Source organism: Psammomys obesus, unplaced genomic scaffold (genome assembly GCF_907164565.1).
Source record: "Psammomys obesus unplaced genomic scaffold, mPsaObe1.curated_primary_1811, whole genome shotgun sequence".
Classification (NCBI taxonomy): Eukaryota; Metazoa; Chordata; class Mammalia; order Rodentia; family Muridae; genus Psammomys; species Psammomys obesus.
In genome coordinates, this window is record NW_026592548.1 from 8940416 (window position 1) to 8962195 (window position 21780).

The 21780-nt window shown below is 38.0% G+C and overlaps 1 protein-coding gene across 2 annotated transcripts in view; it reads right to left on the reverse strand.

Annotated features, from left to right (window-relative positions):
* Positions 1-21780, reverse strand: part of Adgrl4 (adhesion G protein-coupled receptor L4) — a 119782-nt gene that overhangs the window by 45672 nt on the left and 52330 nt on the right. The window lies entirely within an intron of this gene.

Sequence of the window (21780 nt, forward strand, 5' to 3'; positions counted from 1 at the left end):
AATGATTCCATATCAAGGATACAAGAAAGAGTAGTGCTATCCCTGGTGCTCCCTGTCACTACACCAAGGAGGACAATGACTCTCCTTCCTGCATTAGCCTTCAGCTGCCAGCAGCTTACTCAGGAGGGCTGGACCCCACGAGCCTGTTCATAACTGACTGTTGATGAGTGCGGTCTTGTGCAGACCCTAGGCAGGAAACTGAGCTTCTCTGAGTTCACGAGTGCCTTGCCACTGGGGTCATTGCTCTACTTGATGGTTTCGACTGTTCCCTCAGATGAACTGGCCATCTCATCAGCATGGACCAAATAGAGCATTTCACCTTCTGAGTTTATCAGATGGACACATGATGATCTAAGAACAAAAACTGGTAGGAGCAGTGTTTTGGCATACTAGCATTCAAGATTAAACTCATGGAAAGTTCTAATATTTAGAATTAAAATTTTGTGAACTAATATCTATTACCCTATGAAACTAATGCCTTTTAAACTTTAGTTTATTTTTATATATTAACAAAAGGTAGACATGTGCCTATTTATCATTCCTTATTTGTATATCAAAGACTGGTTAATTGATAAGAGTTCATCCCTGAAGAAAACTGATTATCATTCTCAGTAGCCACTGGCCACTTGTAGCTCTTCATGTAGGGGTGGAACTTTGTGTGATTTTCCTCACCTACCTTGATGTGTCAAGGCTGTGGCTCTTACAACCACACACACACACACACACACACACACACACACACACACACACACACATGATATATAGCCACATGTAAATGCAATCATTTAAATATTACTATTGTTACATATGTATAACAATAATAACTAAAAATAAATTTGGGTGGGAATCCGTGTGGGGACTCAAGAAGAGTTAGAAAGGGGATGGAAGAAGGTGGCCAGCGATATTGATACCATGCATACACATGGAGTTCCTAGAAAGCAATAAATAAGAAAATATAATGGGTTGCCATTGATAAAATAAATATAGTTTCCAACTTGAGGCAAGGTCCGTGATAACTTTGCCTGAAGTCCCTTATGAGGTCCAAATTGTTAAAGTTACTTTTATTCTCCTGATGTAATTGTTGTCTTGGAGGCTTACTGACTCCTAGGTCTAGTCCTGGAAGCTTCTAGCCTCCATAAAGTCTAATCTAGGCCTAGAATACTGTCAGCCTCTGAGACCTACTGCTGAATAAGCTCACCCTTTCTGGTTCTTTCTGAACTCTTCCTGGATAGTCTAACTCAGCTATTCTGGCTCAAACTCCTCTCCAAGCTGACAAATTCAATCTGGCTCTCTCAATTTCTCACTAAATTGCTCTGCTTGGCCTCAAACTAACTCTAGCAATCTGTTTTATTCTTTGGCTTCTTCTCATTCCCTGGCTCATTCTGTCTTCACCTGTGTCTAGCTTGTTCTTTCTTAAACCCTCCCTGGAAAACTCTCCCAGTAAAATTTACCTCTGAATTTCCTCAAACTGAAGCCAGGAATTCAACTGCATTGAATTGTCTCTCAGCTCACTCTCAACCCAACTTCCTGAGCAGCACTAACTAGAACTCTGTGTGCCTCTGTCTCCTGAGTGCTGCGATTAAAGGAAGTGTACCAGCTCATGTGGACTTAAGCTTTTCTTTACCTGAAACTTGCTCTATACCAGACTGGCCTTGAACTCAAAGATCTTCTTGCCTCTGTCTCCTGGGATTAAAGGTGTGTCTGTATTCCAGCTGGATCACACAGACCTAGAAGGTCTTTAGATGTGATCTCTTGCCAGAACAGCCATGCTCTGACTTAAAATTCCTCTACACCAAATGGTTTGAATGTAATACAGCTACATTGTTGTTTCTCCTTTCCTGCAGTTACAGGCATGGGGATGGCTAGGTTTCTATCCTAACCCTCTTAAACTGGAGCTGTAATACAGTAAACAAATTCACCCAGTGCAGAGGAGTTGTATATCATAACAAATGAGGGAATGTATATGAAGGCAGTAGTGGCATCAAAGCTATAGCTCATACCTGACCTTATAATCAGAAAATTTAAACCAGTGACTCTGTTCCTATGTGCTTACTCCTAACTGCAAGAATCCCAGTGTGTGTATGCTCAGGATGGCAGAGGAATGAGTTTGTAGATTGTCACGTCTTTGTGATTGTCAAAGCTGGCTAAGAGGAAAAGAACACTGGCCTCCCTCCTAATGAAAACTAAACTGCAGCTATGTTTTACTAAGATGGAATGAGAACTTTTAAGAACCGGTGCAATTTTCTTGCTAATAAGCACTCTTGAATTTGTATTAAAAATTCAACATTACTCAAAAGGAAGCACAACCTTTACAATCTCAAGTTATTCACTAACTCTAATTTAAAAGGACATGCTGTTTTCCATGTCTATGGCTAGTAAACCCAACAGCATTTTTACCACAATCTTCTTTAAAAGTGTGATTATATAATGTTTTTGTTCATACGCTGTTTACAATAATTGCTAATAGTGTAGTTATCAAATGTTGTATTACAAAAGGCAGAATGTTTAATTATTGGAAATTATTCACAAAGATAAGATTCAATTTTAGTATTTTTAACTCCAAGACAACAAAAACCAGTTACATGGAAAATCCAGGATAAGCGGAAATCATAAATACATGTGTGCTAAGCATAAGGGTAAAAGAGAGAAACAATGCCCTGTGTCCTTCAGGTTTTAGTCTCTTTGACTCTTGGGTGCTTAAGTTTCCCCATTTCTGAAATGCTGATCTTCACTTAGTCTTTGGGGGGCTGAGTACCGGACATTCTATTTTACTGTGACTCCAAAGGGATGAAAATAATTGATAATGCTTTCACCTCACACCTGCCTGACAATTGCCTCGTGTGTGCAGAGCTGCATTTAAATATGTGCTAAAGTTAAAGAATTTTTCTCGAATCACTTCTTACTCTGAAGAGGAAACTTCATTTTCTTTTAATTGATATTTAATGATGTTTCTATATGTCGATGTTTAATGACCATAATTGTTGCATACGTCACATTTAAGAATTAACTGAATTGCCCATGGAAGCATTATATTACATGGTGATAATAAGACTAAAAGAGGGATAGATTTGTGGTTCTGTATGAACTCCCTGAGGATTATCAGCGTGAACAATAAGAATTACTATAGAACCAGAGAGAATAGAAGGAGCTGTGCTATAGCTTCTCAGAGGAGCATAATCCTTACGGACAACAAAATAGTGCGAAATAACATTTTTCCCAAGAATGAGTTTTTCACTGAATAATCCATCATATGAAACAGGTAAAAAATAGGACTCAGGACTGGGGATTGGGTTTTGATACAGTTATTGTGTTTACAAACTACTTAAAAGAACTGCAAGGGAGTTTACTAAGGCTTAGGGCCATTCTGCAGTATTTCATAGAAATGAAGACTGGAAGAAAGAGTTTAAGTTACAGTGTAATTACTCCTCTTACAATGTTGACAAGCATCCTTCATGTGCGTGTATCTGTGTGTTTGTGAGTTTATGTATACCTTTTGTCTCTGTTGTCTGTCAAATAGAGTCACTCTAAACTAAAGAATATTAAAAATAAACCTGATCTGTGTGGGACAATATATATCTTCTGGAGACTGGAGGCTTTAGAAAACTGAGAATACAAGTAAAATTGTCTTTAATTACAATGCTCCTAGTTAGACTTCCCCACCAGCTGGAACAGCTCTGCTAATCATCTCTTAAGAATAAAGTATAGAGATATGGAGAGAGTGGGCAGGCTTGCCTTGTCCCTGATTTCAGTGTGGTTGCTTTAAATTTCTCTCCATTTAGTTTGATGTTGGCTATAGGCTTGCTGTATATTGCTTTTACTATATTTAGGTATGTGCCTTGTATCTCTGATCTCTCCAATACTTTAAACACGAATGGATGTTGGATTTTGTCAAATGCCTTTTCAGCATCTAGGGAGATTATCATGTGATTTATTTCTTTCAGTTTGTTTATATGGTGGTTCATATTGATGGATTTCCGTATATTGAACCACCCCTGCATACCTGGGATGAAGCCTACTTGGTCATAGTGGATGATAGCTTTGATGTGTTCTTGGATTTGGTTTGCAAGTATTTTGTTGAATATTTTTGCATCAATGTTCATAAGGGAGATTGGCCTGAAATTCTCTTTCTTTGTGAGGTTTAGGTACCAAGGTGATTGTGGCTTCATAGAGTGAGTTTGGTAGTATTCCTTCTGTTTCCATTTTGCGGAATAGTTTGAAGAGCATTGGTGTTAGCTCTTCTTTGAAGGTCTGGTAGAATTCTGCACTGAAATCATCTGGCCCTGAGCTTTTTTTGGATGGGAGACTTTTGATGACAGCTTCTATTTCCTTAGGGATATAGGACTATTTAATTGATTTACATGGTCTTGATTCAGCTTTAGTAATTGGAATCAATCAAGAAAATTGTCCATTTCATTTGGATTTCCAAATTTTGTGGCCTACAGACTTTTGAAGTAAATCCTAATGATTGGTTGGATTTCCTCAGTGTCTGTAGTTATGTCCCCCTTTTCATTTCTGATTTTGTTAACTTGGATAGTGTCTCTCTTCAACGTAGTTCTTGAAGTCCTTGCTAGAGCAGTAAGACAATTAAAGGAAATCAAGGGGATAAAAATTGGAAAGGAAGAAGTCAAAGTATCACTATTTGCAGATGATATGATAGTATTCTTGAGTGACCCCAAAATTTCTATCAGGGAACTCCTACAGCTGATAAACACCTTCAGCAAAGTGGCTGGATACAAAATTAACTCTACAAGTACCAAATATATCCGGGCACAGGGCCTTTTCTGAGACTGACACTCAACCAAGGACCATCTATGGATATAACATAGAACTTCTGCTCGGATGTGGCCCGTGGTAGCTCAGTAACCAAGTAGTTTTCCAAAGTAAGGGGAACAAGGACTATTTCTAACAGGATCTCAAGGGCAGGCTCTTTGACCTCCCCCCCCCCAGGGGAGGAGCAGTCCTGTTAGGCCACAGAGGAGGACTTTGCAGCCAGCCTTGAAGATACCTGATAAAACAGGGTCAAATGAAAGAGGAGGAGGTCCTCCCCTATCAGTGGACTTGGAAAGGGGCAGGGAGGAGACCAGGGAGGGAGTTGGGGAGGGGGAGGGAATGAGGGAGCGGGATACAGCTGGGACACAGAGTTAACAAATTGTAACTAAAAAGAAAAAAAAAAATCAGTAGCCCTCCTGCATGCAAAAGACAAAAGGGCTGAGAAAAAAATTAGGGAAACAACACCCTTCACAATAGCTCCAAAGAACATAAAGTACCTTGGTGTGACACTAACCAAGCAAGTCAAAGACTTGTATGTAAAAAAATTTCAAGTCTCTGAATAAAGAATTAGAAGAAGCTATCAGAAGATGAAAAGATCTCCCATCCTCATGCCTTGGCAGGACTAACATAGTAAAAATGGCCATCTTACCAAAAGCAATCTATAGATTCAGTGCACTTCCCATCAAATTACTAACACAATTCTTTACAGACCTTGAAAGAAAAATTCTCAGCTTCATATGGAACAACAAGAAACTCAGAATTGTTAAAACAATTCTCTACAATAAAAGATCTTCTGGAGGTTATCTCCATCCCTAATATCAAACTGTACTATAGAGCAATAGTAATAAAAACTACATGGTACAGGCATAGAAACTGACTGGTGGATCAATGGAATCAAATAGAAGATCCAAAATTAAACCCACACACTTATGGACACCTGATTTTTGACAAACATGCCAAAACCATACAGTGGAAAAAAGATAGCAACTTCAACAAATGGTCCTGGTCTAATAGGTTGTCTACATGTAGAAATAGATCCATACTTATCACCCTGCACAAAACTAAAGTCCAAGTGGATCAAAGAAGGCAATGTAAAATCAGAAACACTAAACATGTTAGAAGAAAAAGTGGGGAAAAGCCTAGAACTCATTGGCACCAGAGACAATTCCTGAACAGAACATCAATAGCACAGGCTCTAAGAGCAACAACCAATAAATGGGACCTTAGGAAACTGAAAAGCTCCTGTAAAGCAAAGGACACCGTCATCAAAACAAAACGAATGCCTACAGATTGGGAAAGAATCTTCACCAACCTTTTTTCTGACAGAGGGCTAATATCCAGTATATATAAAGAACTAAAGAAGCTGAAAAGCAACAAATCAAGTAATCCAATTAAAAAATGGGGAACAGGTCTGTAAAGAATTTTGTTGGCAATTTGATGGGAATTGCATTAAATCTGTAGATTGCTTTTGGTAAGATGGCCATTTTTACTATGTTAATCCTGCCAAGCCATGAGCATGGGAGATCTTTCCATCTTCTCATATCTTCCTCTAATTCTTTCTTCAGAGACTTGAATTTTTTTTTATACAAGTCTTTGACTTGCTTGGTTAGGGTTACACCAAGGTACTTTATGTCATTTGTGGCTATTGTGAATGGTGTTGTTTCTCTAATTTCTTTCTCAGTCCTTTTGTCTTTTGTATACAGGAGTGCTACTGATTTTTTTGAGTTAATTTTGTATCCGGCCACTTTGCTGAAGGTGTTTATCAGCTGTAGGAGTTCCCTGGTAGAGTTTTTGGGGTCACTCATATATACTATCATATCATCTGCAAATAGTGATAATTTGACTTCTTCCTTTCCCATCCGAATCCCCTTGATCTCATTCAACTGTCTTATTGCTCTAGCAAGGACTTCCAGTACTATGTTGAAGAGATATGGAGAGAGTAGGCAGCCTTGTCTTCTCCCTGATTTCAGTGGGATTGCTTTAAGTTTCTCTCCGTTCAGTTTGATGTTGGCTATAGGCTTGCTGTATATCGCCTTTACTATGTTTAGATATGTGCCTTGTATCCCTGATCTCTCCAGTACTTTAAACATGAATGGGTGCTGGATTTTGTCAAATGCTTTTTCAGCATCTAGGGAGATTATCATGTGGTTTTTTCTTTCAGTCTTTTAATATGGTGGATCACATTGATGGATTTCCGTATATTGAACCACCCCTGCATACCTGGGATGAAGCCTACTTGGTCATAGTGGATAATATCTTTGATGTGCTCTTGGATTCGGTTTGCAAGTATTTTGTTAAGTATTTTTGCATCAATGTTCATAAGGAAGATTAGCCTGAAATTCTCTTTCTTTGTTGAGTCTTTGTGAGGTTTAGGTACCAATCCAGATGCCCCTCAACTGAAGAATGGATGCAGAAACTGTGGTACATCTATACAATGGAGTATTACTCAGCAATGAAAAATAAGGAAATCATGGAATTTGCAGGTAAATGGTGGGACCTGGAAAGGATCATTCTGAGTGAGTTGTCCCAGAAGCAAAAAGACACGCATGGTATATACTCACTCATATAAGCATACAATATAGAATAAACCCACTAAAATCTGTACATCTAAACAAACTAAGCAAAAGAGAGGACCCTAACTAAAATGTTCAATCCCCATCCTGAAAGGCAAAGAGGATGGACATCAGAAGAAAAAGAAAATAGGAAACAACCTCGGAACCTGCTACAGAGGGCCTCTGAAAGCTAGAAGAAAACAGGAAACAACCTTGAAACCTGCCACAGAGGGCCTCTGAAAGCTTCTGCAGTATAGACTGTCAAAGCAGATGCTGAGCCTGATGGCCAACTGATGGGCAGAGTGAATGGAATTCTATGTAAGAAGTGGGAAATAGTAAGAGCTGGAGAGGACGGGAACTCCACAAGGAGAGAAACAGAACAAGATAATTTGAACACAGGGAACTTTCCAGAGACTCATACTCCAACCAAGGACTACTCTTGGAGAAAAACCTAGAACCCCTTCACAGATGTAGCCCATGGCAGTTCAGTGTCCAAGTGGGTTACATAGTAATGGGAAGAGGGACTGCCTCTGACATAATCTGATTGGCCTGCTTGTTGATCACTTCCCCCTGAGGGGGGAGCAGCCTTACCAGGCCACAGTAGAGGTCAATGCAGCCACTTTTGATGAGAACTGATAGACTAAGATCAGAAAGAAGAGGAGAACCTCCCCTATCAGTGGACTTGGGGAGTGGCATGCATGCAGAAAGGGGAGGGAGGGTGGGATCAGGAGGTGAGGAGGGAGGAGCTTATGGGGGGATACAAAATGAATAAAGTGTAATTAATAAAAAAAAAGAGTTTTTGCCACTCTGTGTGTTCAGTAAAAACCATGAAAGCACCATGAATATTGATTTGGGAAGCACAAATAAAATGTTAGTGAGTAAGCAAATTCACAGCATAGAATCCATGAATAAGAATGAGTGTACATGATTATGCATTAGTTATGCATTACTCGAAAAAGTTGAATTTGGGTAGCACTATTAGGCACTACTAGGTGTGGCCATGTTGGGGTAGGTGTGGCCCTGTTAGAGGAAGTGTTTCTCTGTGGAGGTGGACTCTGAGCTCTTTGCTCAAGCTATGCCTAGCGTGGCACACAGTCTCCTGCTGTCTGTGGATCAAGATGTAGAACCATTCAACTCTTTCTGCCTGCATGCTTCCCACCATAATGATAATGGACTAAACCTCTGAAACTATAAGTCAGTCCCAATTAAATGCTTTCAAAAAAATGGGGAACAGAGCTAAACAGAGAATTCTCGATAGAGGAATATTAAATGACAGAGAAACACTTAAAGAAATGCTCAACCTCATTAGCCACCAGGGAAATGCAAATCAAAACGACCCTAAGATTTCACCTTACACCCATCAGAATGGCCAAGATCAAAAACTCAAGTGACTACACATACTGGAGAGGATGTGGAGAAAGGGGAACCCTCCTGCACTGCAGGTGGGAATGTAAACTTGTACAACCACTTTGGATAATCAATCTGGTGCTTTCTCAGACAAATAGGAATAGTACTTCCCAAGATCCAGCTATACCACTCTTAGGCATATATCCAAAAGATGCTCAAGTATACAACAAGGACATTTGCCCAACCATGTTTGTAGTAGCTTTATTTGTAATAGCTAGAAGCTGGAAACAGCCCAGATGACCCTCAGTTGAGGAATGGATACAGAATTTGTGGTAAATCTACACAATGGAATATTACTCAGTAATAAAAACAAGGAAATCATGACATTTGCTGGTAAATGGTGGGAACTGGAAAAGATCATCCTGAGTGAGGTATCCTAGAAGCAGAAAGACACACAGGGTATATACTCACTCATATATACATATAATATAGGATAAACCTACTAAAATCTGTTCACCTAAGGAAGCTAATCAAGAAGGAGGACTCTGGCTAAGATGCTCAATCCCTGTTTAGAAAGGTATAGAGGATGGGCATTGGAGGAGGGAGAAAACAGGTAACAGGACAGGAGCTACCACAGAGGGCCTCTGAAAGACTCTACCCTGCAGGGTATCAAAGCAGAGGCTGTGACTCATATCCAAACTTTGGGTATAGTGCATGTAATCTTATGAAAGAAGTGGGAAATAGTAAGACCTGGAGAAGACAGGAGCTCCACAAGTTGAGCAACAGATCCAAAAAGTTTGGGCATAGTGGTCTTTTCTGAGAGTGATACTCCAGCCAAGGACCACTCATGGAGATGGCCTGGAACCCCTGCACAGATGTAGCCCATGGCAGTTCAGTATCCTAGTGGGTTCCATAGTAATGGGGACAGGGACTGTCTCTGACATGAACTGATTGTTCTGCTCTTTGATCACCTCCCCCCGAGGGGGGAGCAACCTTACTAGGTCAAAGAGGAAGACAATGCACCCATTCCTGATGAGAACTGATAGACTAGGATCAGAGGGAAGGGGAGGAAGACCTCCCTTATCAGTGGACTTGGGGAGGGTCATGGGTGGGGAAGAAAAAAGGAGAGTGGAATTGGGAGGAAAGGAAGGAGGGAGCTACAGAGGGGATACAAAGTGAATAAAATGTAATTAATAAAAATAAAAATAAATAAATGAAAAGAATAAAGTGTATTACATTGCATTCTAAGGAGATTAGCAAGTGGGACATAGGCTTGAGAATGTCAGTTGGTGTTTGAGAAAAATAGTATTGTTTTGTAGCCTTTGTACTCTGGAAAAGCTTTATCTACTGACAGGTAGGGCAGGGTAGGATTCAAATGTTGTACCCACTGAAGTCTCAGGGAGAAACAATAGCTTCCGGGTATAGGACTGTGACTCTAGTCTCACCATCTGAAATGTGTATGTGCAGAAAAGGCTTTCAATGTTCTTCAGCATAAGCTAATACTTTCAGGTTTACATTCATCTAATTATTGAATAGAAATCAATTATTATGCAACTATATAAACATACTCGAAAGCAGACGTATGTACATCTCTGTACCCACATAACAGAAGCACACACCTATATTCACATGTAAGAGAAATTAAACCACTTCACGAAAATTAAGTGAGAGCAGCTCATAAGTTGCATGCAAAAACATATTAGGTTAAAGAAAAATATTTCACCAAATTGGGTTTGAGTCAATCATTTAGTTACTCAAATATTTATAGGGTCTTCTAGTTCCCTAATGTGAATGTCTATATTGGAAAATAACTAAAAATTAATCAAAACGTCAGGATCTGTGGCCTCCTGTCAGAGTTCACATTCTGAAGGTAACTTACCACACAATCAGATAATTGAGTTTTATTAAAAGAAAAGTTTTCATTTGTATCTCCAAATTTGAATCCTGTTACAGAATATTGGAGGAAGTTTATATTAAACTATAAAATAAATTGTGTTTTCAGATCAGTTATTGGTAATATAGAAAATGATGAGGGTAGAATCTCATGTGGGCTACCACTACAAAAATAATATGCAAAGATGCATAGGGAAAAGGCTGACTGGACCTGAGATACCAGTCAAAGTCCATGCAAATGGGCCACCTTGTATTGCCTAAATGAGAAGCTTCTAAAATAAATTAACATATCAATGTGCTATTTAATTCCAACACATCTTTATTAATACTGCACACTATATTAATGGAAAAAAGTTGACATTGAATTTTATATTGTTCTTTGAGCATAGTTTGGGCACTTGACCTCACAGTTTTCTTATCAAGAATGAGGAAATTAAAATATTTGCTATGTCTGAGTCTCACAAACTGGATATATAATATAGACAAATTCCCTGAAGTTCCTCCTCAAATCTTGTTCAATAAAATACTATCCATCTGAAAGTAACCTCCAGATAGAGGATAGGTAAGAAATTATTTTTAAAGTAATATATAAATATGAATTATTTAAATATCCTTAAACTTTGCAGGGTCTAGCTTCATAATAATTAGCCTTCAAAAAGGAATTTTCCTTAGATGGGTAGAGCGTGGAGAGATAACCCTGCCTTGTGGGCTCAGTGGCTAGGGGTGTGTGCTGATCATGCAGAGGGCCTCCTTCTGTTCTGGCACCCATTCCAGATGGTGTGCTGCCAGCTGTTTCTCTAGCTCCAGAGGGAACTGATGCCCTCTTCTGGCCTCCATGGGTATCTGTATTCACACACCCATGTGCCCTCCCACAGGTAAACATGCATGCACAACATTTAAAGCAATTACATAAATATATATTTAAAACTTGCTTCTTTTTACTCTTTTGGAATACTCTCATCAATTCATAGTTCCTTGAAGTGACTATGTTGAATTTATCTCTATATTAATTCATTATCTTTAAATGTAAATATTTATACTTATATTACTTAAAATCTTTTGTAATACAGCTAAATTAGAGAAGATTTTAGATTAAAAACTATTAATAGAGAGAAATAGTTATTATTTTTCAGTAATACTTATAGGCCCACTCTTAACTTAATGAACTGAGTATGACAAGCTCAAAGGCACACATAGTCCCAACAATGGTATCCGTGGCTGCTGGAAAAGATATATCAAAATCAAATTACCAGAGTAAAGTGTTTTTATCAACTACTTTATAAGGTCTTTAATAAACAGCCAACATTGCCAAGTTACAAGGCAGACTAGTGATATGGTTTACTTAGGCCAATTTCTGGATACCAGGATTTAAGTTATTTTCAGAGATTTCAAAGAGAAAGTGAAGCTGAACCAGGTATTACATTGTAAATGAGAGTTTAGAGGAAGAAAAGTCACCCTAATAATACGCTCAACCAAAGAAAAGAGTAAAGAAAAGAGTTTACATAAATATCTGGTGCCATGAAGCAAGAAACATATTATTGAAATGTGAAGTATGGGAGCATCATCAACAACGGGAAAACACTTGCTAGGCCTTTGTAGCTAGGTCAAAGGTGGCCTCAACAGAGAAAAGTAGGAGAAAATTACAATTGAAATTGAGTAGCACAGCAGTTTTGGAAATACAGGAAATATTAAAGAAGTTCCTTGTAGAATGTAATGTTTGAGAATGACATCAAAGCAGAGTAAAGAAAGAGGCACAGTACAGTTCAGAACTACTTAGAACTTGAAGTCAATGACAATCCCCCCCCCCCCAAAGAAAGTAGATAAGGTCAAAGCAGAATAAATATGAACTGAAAATTGTGTCATCTGGATGATGTGTAAACGCAGATTTTTACTTTTGCTTACTTTTTTCCTGGTGAAGTAACACATTCAAGATATCGGTATGCTTTAGAGATTAATTGAATACTTCAGTTGGCTGGGGAGGAAAAAACAGAAGTGACTCTGCTTCTAACTTGGAGAAGAGTGGGAGAAGGAAAAGGAAGTTTCTTTATTGGCAAAGAGAGCAAATTTACTTTAGCGTGAAAGATTGGGGTGCTCTGATTGATCTAGGCTATTCAAATAGACAGGGAGCTCTTCGGGTATGATTTATTCTGAGGGAGTAGCTGAGGGAGAGCTGAAGGCTTCTTTGTTCCTTTCTGAGGATGTCAGCTTCCAGAAGAGGGGGAAGTTACCTTTGTACTTATCTCTGTATGGACGCTGTTCCTTTTCATCTGCCTCCTCTTTCCATCTCATTTCCAGCGGATGCAGTTGTGGGCATATTGCATCTTTTTTTCTTCTTTCTACTTCCTTTTTGTTACTGTTGCTGTTCATTGTGAGTTAGTAAAAATTAAGTAAAACTAAGTAAAGACTAAGTTAAGAAAAGCTTAGAAGACTGAGACTCAGATGTGAGGGGTTAGTGCAAGGAACCCTCCCATATAGTCGGTAGTTTGCAACAGCAACTGCAAGGACCATTTGTTCCCATTTTGAACCCCCAAATTCTGAACTGTAAAACTGTTTCTTGTTAGGTGTGGTTGAGTCCTACCACACAACTTTAATCCAAGAACTTTTTACTGTAAACAGGTAATTATGGTGTGGTTCACCCAGCCCTAGCACACACCTTTAACCCAAGAGCTTTCTCTACACAGGATCTAATAAAGTTAACCCTGGGTGAAGAGGCAGAGCAAGAACCCAGATGACAACAGAGTAAATAGTAGGAGGGACTTTGAGTTGAGGGGTATTTAAGACTTCCTGGAGAAGAAAGAGCTTTTTGCTTAAACTCTTTTAGCTTAGCCTTCAGCTCCTCAACTCCCTGGCTTTTTCAGGCTTTGACATATATAGCAAGCCAAACCTTGCATTTTTTTGCTCTTTTCCTTCTGGGCTGTCAGTTGAGCTACTGAGCAGTTTGTGTTTTTTTTTTTTTTTAATTTTTTATTAATTACACTTTATTCATTTTGTATCCCCCCATAAGCCCCTCCCTCCTCCCCTCCTGATCCCACTCTCCCTCCCTTTTCTGCATGCATGCCACTCCCCAAGTCCACTGATAGGGGAGGTTCTCCTCTCCTTTCTGATCTTAGTCTATCAGTTCTCATCAAAAGTGGCTGCATTGTCCTCTACTGTGGCCTGGTAAGGCAGTTTGTGGTTTTTTTTGCCTCCAGAGGTGAGCTGAGAAGTAAGGTCAGCTGGGTAGTTTCTCTGCCTCTCTGAACTAGCAGGTTTTTGCCCCAGCATCTGGCTCCTGATTCTTTATTGTTAAAAACAGAACAGTTGGGATTTTCATTTTTTTTAAAAACAACAATCATTGGGGTTTTACCTGGTTTAGTCCAGCTTATCAATAACCACATGAATGTCCAGCTTATCAATAAAACAGATGAATGTGTCTGACAAATCCTTCCCTGGTGTATTTTGGGCAGTGTATTTCTGTTGTCATTGGTGAGTCATTCCTTTACTTATCTTTGGGTCATATCAATCATTGGATTAGCAGGATTTGCATCGATAATTCAAAGGCAGGAAAGTGACATGTGTTTCAGGTATTCTTGACTGGAGCATTTTAATTATTTAATTGTCATAGAACAAAATGCCTGATATCATCTCCTCTTTTTTATTAGGGAAGTACACCTGGGATAGTCAAAATGATGCCAGTTTAGAGGCAGAGTCAGGTGGACACAGTTGTTACGTATGCCTTCAAAGACAGTGCTTTTGCATTGCTGAAAAAAGTATTTTTTTTAATCATAAGTCTTGTTTCTAATAAGGCATAAGTAACCAGCATCTAAATCTCCAAACCCAAGGGTTACAAGTACCTAAGTGGTGGCAGATTATGGGCTACCAATTACATGACTACAAAATTTAACTGCTTTTATAGGACAGGGATACTTTATGTCCTATAAATTACTAACAAGGTTTTATTTTGTATTTTATTTTTATTTATTTATTTTTTATTTTATTAATTATACTTTATTCATTTTGTATCCCCCCATAAGCCCCTCCCTCCTCCCCTCCCGATCCCACCCTCATAATTATTTACAAATATAATTATCCCAAATGAGAAAAAAGTATTTAAAAATGGAGATACTATTGGCTAGGCTCAAAATTCATGAAAGGCACAAAATTTGAACAGTGTTTTGCCTCTTGGAGTCCCTCCTTCTTGCTGTTGGAATGAATACCACTAGTGCTACTGTGCAAATTGGAACACTGAAATGACCATGACCACTATGTGATTCTGCATGAAACAGGTCCTCTGTGTCAAAGTTAGAGCAACATGGAGCTTCACCTGCCCTCTTTATCCCTGGGCAGCTGCTTAGCTAATTTTTTCCCCTAAAAAAATTGGCACTGGAAAATTCTTTACAACTAGTCTTCTAATGAACATAGAAAAAAACATTGTCACTCAGATACCTGAATTTTATACTAGATAGTATTAAAGTAAACATAGGTAAAGAGGTAAGTGGGTAGGAAAAGTTAACCGAGAGGAGAAACAAAAAATGAGAGCTGCAGTGAAAACAGAATGAGTTCAGTAGGTTAATGAAAACTGTAGACTCACTTTGTGCGTACCACAACTGATGTCCTAACTGTGTGCACACTGCAACTTACAGCAATATCCTGGTCTATGAAAGGCAGGGGAAGGGCAGGAACAATATAAATACATTGTTTTTCCCCCTCTGGGGATGACTTTGACCTCTCAATATTTCAAGGGAGGAAATAATTCAATACAATGCACATGTAATCCAACCCTCCATGCACCTGCAAGATAATTGATTGACAAGACACATGGAGCCATAAATCCGGCACTGAAGGTGATGCACTCCTCCTTGCTGTTGATGGGAAGCATTAGTGTAAGCTCACATTTCCTTGACCATGGATTTTTTTAAGTCCAATTTACTAAAGAAAAAGTCAAAAGCATCAAGGGAAAAAAGTTACAACTTGTAAAGCAAACAAAGTAGATTTATATAAGAATAAAATGTGTGTGCTAGGTGTTTGTATTTTTGAGTTTCTTAATGGAAATGTGATTTTTAAACTCTTTAAAACAGCAAGTATTATTCTAAAATTTTTTGAAAAGAAAAATATTCCTTTGACGATAGATCAGCTTTTGAATGGGATGCAGAAGCCGGAGGTGGGGGAAGGGAATGACAAATAATACATGCACAAAACGTTCTCTGAGGCTGTTTTTGCAATTACTTTTTTTTTTTTAAGGAAAATGTGGCACTTAAGAAAATACTCCCATTTTCTGCTACTATCATTTTTGGTCTTCCCTTTGTCAGAACTATTAATGCACACATATTATAAAAACAAGCATGCTGAATACAAGTAAAAGAGGGAAATGGAAGGGAGAAAAGCCGTCCTATTTTTCTACACTAGAAACCATTTCTCTTGCTCATTGGATGTGAGGCTGGGACAAAATCCTGACACTTTTCTTTCAAACTATCAATCAACGATTCTGTAACATTTTCATTCCCTTGTACCCATCAGCTATGATAGTAAAGATGAGTAATATTCTCATAATCTCCCTGGGACTCAAATGATGGTTATGAAGTCGCGTCTGTGAAACTCATTTTATTGACTTTTGTTTCTAATCTTTGAAGTGATACATATGCAATTGGGGAATCAAATCATTGATAGAAATGTCTTACAAGGGGTCAATGCAAAACCCTTGGTGTTTTACAAATGAACAATGGAGAGGAGCTTCAGATTCTGCAGCTTGGAGAGAGTAGAATAGTATGTGTATGTTACTGAGATAAAATGATCCTCTATCATTCTATAATGAGCTAAAAAATTTCATCTTGCTGAAAGACATTTACTGATACAGGGAGCACTCAGCAAATCATATATGAATTATGTGATGAAACATTAAAGAAGTCAATTAGGGAAATTTCAAACATTTCAGAAGACAGACCTTCACATAAAGGCTAGATAGTGTGGTTCAAATCATAGGTAACAAACCCTACATGTAAATCTTGCAGGGATAATGACTGTGTGATTATCTTTCCCTATCCACAGGGGCTCTGCTTCCACTGAGGCCTTCCATGGACCCCTGAAACTCAAGGAAGTACTCCATATGCTTTGCTTTGTCCTGTGTGTGCACCCCAAAGGGAAAGCTTAAATATTAGACAGAGTGAGATGTGCACTAAAAATCATAGTAATAAACAAGACCGTTACAACAATATTCTGCAGTGGGAGCTTTGGGGATGTTGTCTTTGTCAGAATATCTTATTGTACAATAGTTCTTGGCAACCTCACAATAAAAAATATTTTATGAACATATGTGATTACTTTTTTTCCTAACAATGTAAATTTTCTCCTTTCCACCTAAAGAAAGTGCTCTCTAGCTTCTTCTTGAATATCTAGCATCACTATTTTGCATTTTGGAAGCACCAAGACTTAAAACAAGGGATTCTTGAACATAAGAGCTAGGATGCCCCTCCATCTTTGACCAAGGTTGCTAGTGAGTGATGAGTAGAGAGGGCACACTGCATGGAAATGCTGCATACAGAGATGATGTCTTTCTGAAGGAGATGATGAGATATTTCAACAGATCATCCAGACTCCTGCTCAGTCTACTTGTGAATCACTTATCTGTGAAGTTTTCTGTTTATTATCTCTATGTCATTGTTAACTAGTGTTACTGTAATCACAGAAATAGTGCTTCCCCAAGGGAAGATAGAACTTCTTACAGGTACTAATTAGCATGCTAATGAAATGCATACAGAGAAGAGAGTGTATGGAATACTTTTAGTACAATAGGTCTTGTGGACTCACACACGTATTATTTATATGTTAGGATAGATAGATATAGATACAGATTTAGATATAGATCTATAATGAAGTACATCATATCCCATCCTAACATTTGGATTTGTACTAGTGTTTTACTTTTAAGAATGCACAGATATTGAATGCAACATTTTGAAGAATATTGGCTGACTTTATAAATAAAAGAAACATTTCTGAAGCTTAAATCACATATCAAATCCTACATGTTAATAGCTGACTTCAACAACCCTCTCTGATCAACGGATCAGTCGTTGAGACAGAAACTAAACAGAGGCATAATGAAATTAACTGATGTTATGAATCAAATGGATGTAAAAGATATCTACAGAATATTCCATCCAAACACAAAAGAATATACCTCACATAACCTTCTTCAAAACTGACCACATAGTCATAAACAAAGCAAGGCTCAACAGATACAACAAAATTAAAGTAAAATCTTGTATTTTATCAGACCAGCATGGATTAATGTTAGACTTCAACAACATCAGAAACAACAGAAAACCTACAAACTAATGGAAACTAAACAACTCTCTACTCAATGATTATTAGGTCAGAAAGGAAATAAAGAAAGACTTTGTAGAATTCAATGAAAATGAAGGTACAACATATCCAACCTTTGGGACACAATGAGAGCAATGATAAGAGAAAAATTCATAGCATTAAGCACTGTCATAAAGAAAAGGAGAGGTCTCCTATTAGCAATTTAGAAGCACACATGAAAGGCCTAAAACAAAAGGAAGCTAACTCCAAGAGGAGTAGAAAGCTGAAAATAATTGAACTCAGGGCTGAAATCAATAAATTAGAAACAAAAAGTCAACAAATCCAAGAGCTGATTCTTTGAGAAAATTAAGAAAATAAAAAACCTTTAGTTTTTAAGTTAGTTAGCCAAACTAACTTAAATACAGAGAGACAGTAGCCATATTGACATAATCAGAAATGAAAAGTGAGACATAACAACAGATACTGAAGAAATCCAAAGAATCATTAGGTCTAACTTCAAAAATCTACACTTCACAAAATTGCAAAATCTAAACAAAACGGACAATTTTCTTGATAGATACCACTTACCAACATTAAATCATGATCAAGGAAACAAGTTTAGTAAATCTATAACATGTAAAGAAATACACACAGTCATTGAAATTCTCCAAACCAAAAAAGAAAAGTCTTGGACCAGATGTTTTTAGCACAGAATTCTACCAGACTTTCAAAGAAGAGCTAACACCACTACTCCTCACACGATTCCATAAAATAGAAACTGAAGGAAAATTGCCAAACACATTCTATGAAGCCACAGTCACCCTCATATCTAAATCCCAGAAAGACCCAACAAAAAAAGAGAATTTTAGACCAATCTCCCTCATGAAAATTGATGCAAAATATTAAATAAAATACTTGCAAAACTGAATCCAAGAATACATCAAAAACATCATCCACCATGATCAAGTAGGCTTCATCCCAGGGATGGTTTAATAAACAAACAAAAAAATATCAATGTAATCCAACATATAAACAAACTGAAAGAAAGAAGGAAAAAAATCCAAATGACCATATCATTAGATGCGAGAAAAGCCTCTGACAAAATCCAACACCCCTTCATGTTAAAAGTCTTGGAGAGATCAGGGATACAAGGCGCATACCTAAATATAATAAAGGCAATATACAGCAAGCCAATAGCCAACATCAAACTAAATAAAGAGAAACTTAAAACAATTCCATTAAAATCAGGGACAAGACAAGGCTGCCCACTCTCTCCATAGTTATTCATACAGTACTTAAAGTTTTACCTTGAGCAATAAGACAGCTAAAGGAAATCAAGGTGATACAAATTGGAAAGAAAGAACTTAAAGTAATGCTATTTGCAGATGATGTGATAGTATATATAAGCAACTCCAAAATTTCCACCAGAGAATTCCTACTGCTGATAAACTCCTTCAGCAAAGTGGCTGTATACAAAATTAACTTAAAAAAGAAAGAAAATAATAATAATAATAATAATAATAATAATAATAATAATAATAATAATAAACAGTAGCCCTCCTTTATATAAGCAACAACTGAATAATTAGGCTGAGAAAGGAATTAAGGAAACAATACTTTTCACAGTAACCACAAATATAATATAAAAATATCTTGGTGTAACTCTAACCAAGACTTGTATGACAAGAACTTCAAGTCTTTGAAGAAAGAAATTGAAGAAGATATCAGAAAGATCTCCCATGCTCATGGGCAAGCAGGGTTAACATAATAAACATGACCATCTTACCAAAAGCCATCAACAGAGTCAAGGCAAATTCCATCAAAATATCAACACAATTGTTTACAGACCTTGAAAGAGCAGTTTTCAACTTTATATAGAAAAACAAAACAGAAAACCCAGTATAGCTAAGAGATTTCTGGTCAATAAAATACTTCTGGAGGTATTACCATTTCTGATTTCAAGCTGTACTACAGGGTAATCAAAACTGCATGGTATTGACATAAAAATGTACTGGCTGATTAAGAGAATCGAATCAATGAATATGCAGAAATAAACACCCATACCTAAGGACACCTGATTTTTGACAAAAAAGTAAAAATCATACAATGGAAAAAGGAAAGCATCTTCGACAAACAGTGCTGGTCTAACTCTATGTCTACATATAGAAAAATGAAAATAGATCCATATTTATCACCCTGCACAAAACTCAAGTCCACATGGATCAAAAACCTCAACATGAAACCAGATATACTAAGTTTAATAGAAGAGAAAGTGGAGAATAGCCTTGAACTCATTGGCATGGGAGACAACTTCCTGAATAAAACACTAACAGCTCAGGTTCTAAGATCAACAATTAATAAATAGGACCTCAGGAAACTGAAAACTTCTGTAAGGTAAAGGATGCTGTCAATAGAACTAAATGACAGCCTAAAAACTGGGAAAAGATCTTAACCAACCTTAGACTGAACTCAAGAACTCAAGAAATTAAACACCATCAATCCAAATAACACAATTAAAAATGGGATATAGAACTAAACAGAATTTTCAACAGAGGAATCTCAAATGGCCAAGAAGCACCTAAAATCGCTCAACATTTTTAGTCATCAGGAAAATGCAAATCAAAATGACTCTGAGATTCCATCTAACACCCAGCATGATGACTAAGATCAAAAACTCAAGTGACAGGACATGCTGTAGAGGTTGTGGAGAAAGGAGAACACTCCTCCATTGCTGGTGGGAGTACAAAATTGTGTAACCACTATGAAATCAATCTGGCGGTTTCTCAGAAAATTGGGAATAACTCTTCCTCAAGACCCAGCTATACCACTCCTGGGCATGTATCCAAAAGATGCTCAATCATACCACAAGGACACTTGCTCAACTATGTTCATAGAAGTCTTATTCATAATAGCCAGAAACAACAAAGATATCTCTTTACTGAAGAATGGACGATGAACATGTGGTACATTTACACAATAGAATATTATTCAACTATTAAAAACAAAGACATCATGTAAGTTGCAGGCAAATTGATAGAAATAGAAAAGATCATCCTGAGTGAGGTAACCCAGACCCAGAAAGACACCCATGGTATGTGCTCACTTATAAGTTGATATTAGCCATAAAGTACAGCATAACTACTCTACAGTCCACAGACCCAAAGAAGGCAAGGGAGGATGCTTGAATCTCATTCAGGAGGGGAAATAAAATCGACACCTGAAGTAGATGGAAAGAGAAAACTGGGTGGGAGAGGGGATGGTGAAAGTAGCAGGGGTGAAGACAAGGGTAAAGAAGAGTGGGGAGGGGGAGAGGGAGGACGAGGAGAGAAAATGGAAATTGGTGATAGTGGTAGGAATCCCTGAGATAGGGTAGTTTCCCAGGAGTCTATGGGGATGATACTAGTTGAGATTCCTAGTAGCAGGGGATATGGAGCCTGAAGAAACCACTCTGTACAGCGTAATAGGACTTCCAGTTGGGGGAGGGAGATGCCACCCCACCCATAAAACCTTAGACCCAATTTTTTTCTCACAAGAAGTGTAGGGATAAAGATGCAGCAGACATTGAGGGAATGGCAAACCAATGACTGGCTCAATTTGAGAGCAATCCCATGAGAAAGAGCTAACCCTTGACACTTTTAATGACACTCTGCTATGCTTGCAGACAGGAGCCTAGCATAACTGTCTTCTGAGAGACTTCATCCAACAGTTGAAGGAAACAGACACAGAGACCCACAGCCAAACAATAGTTCAAGCTGGGGAGTATTATGGAAGAGGGGGAGGAAGGATTGAGGGAGTTGAAGGGTCAAGGACAAGACAAGAAGATTTATGTAGTAAACTAACCTGGGCCCATGGGGACGCACAGAGACTGAGCCACCAAAGAGCGTGCATGGCTGGACCTAGACCCCCTCCACATATGCAGCAGATGTGCAGCCTGGTC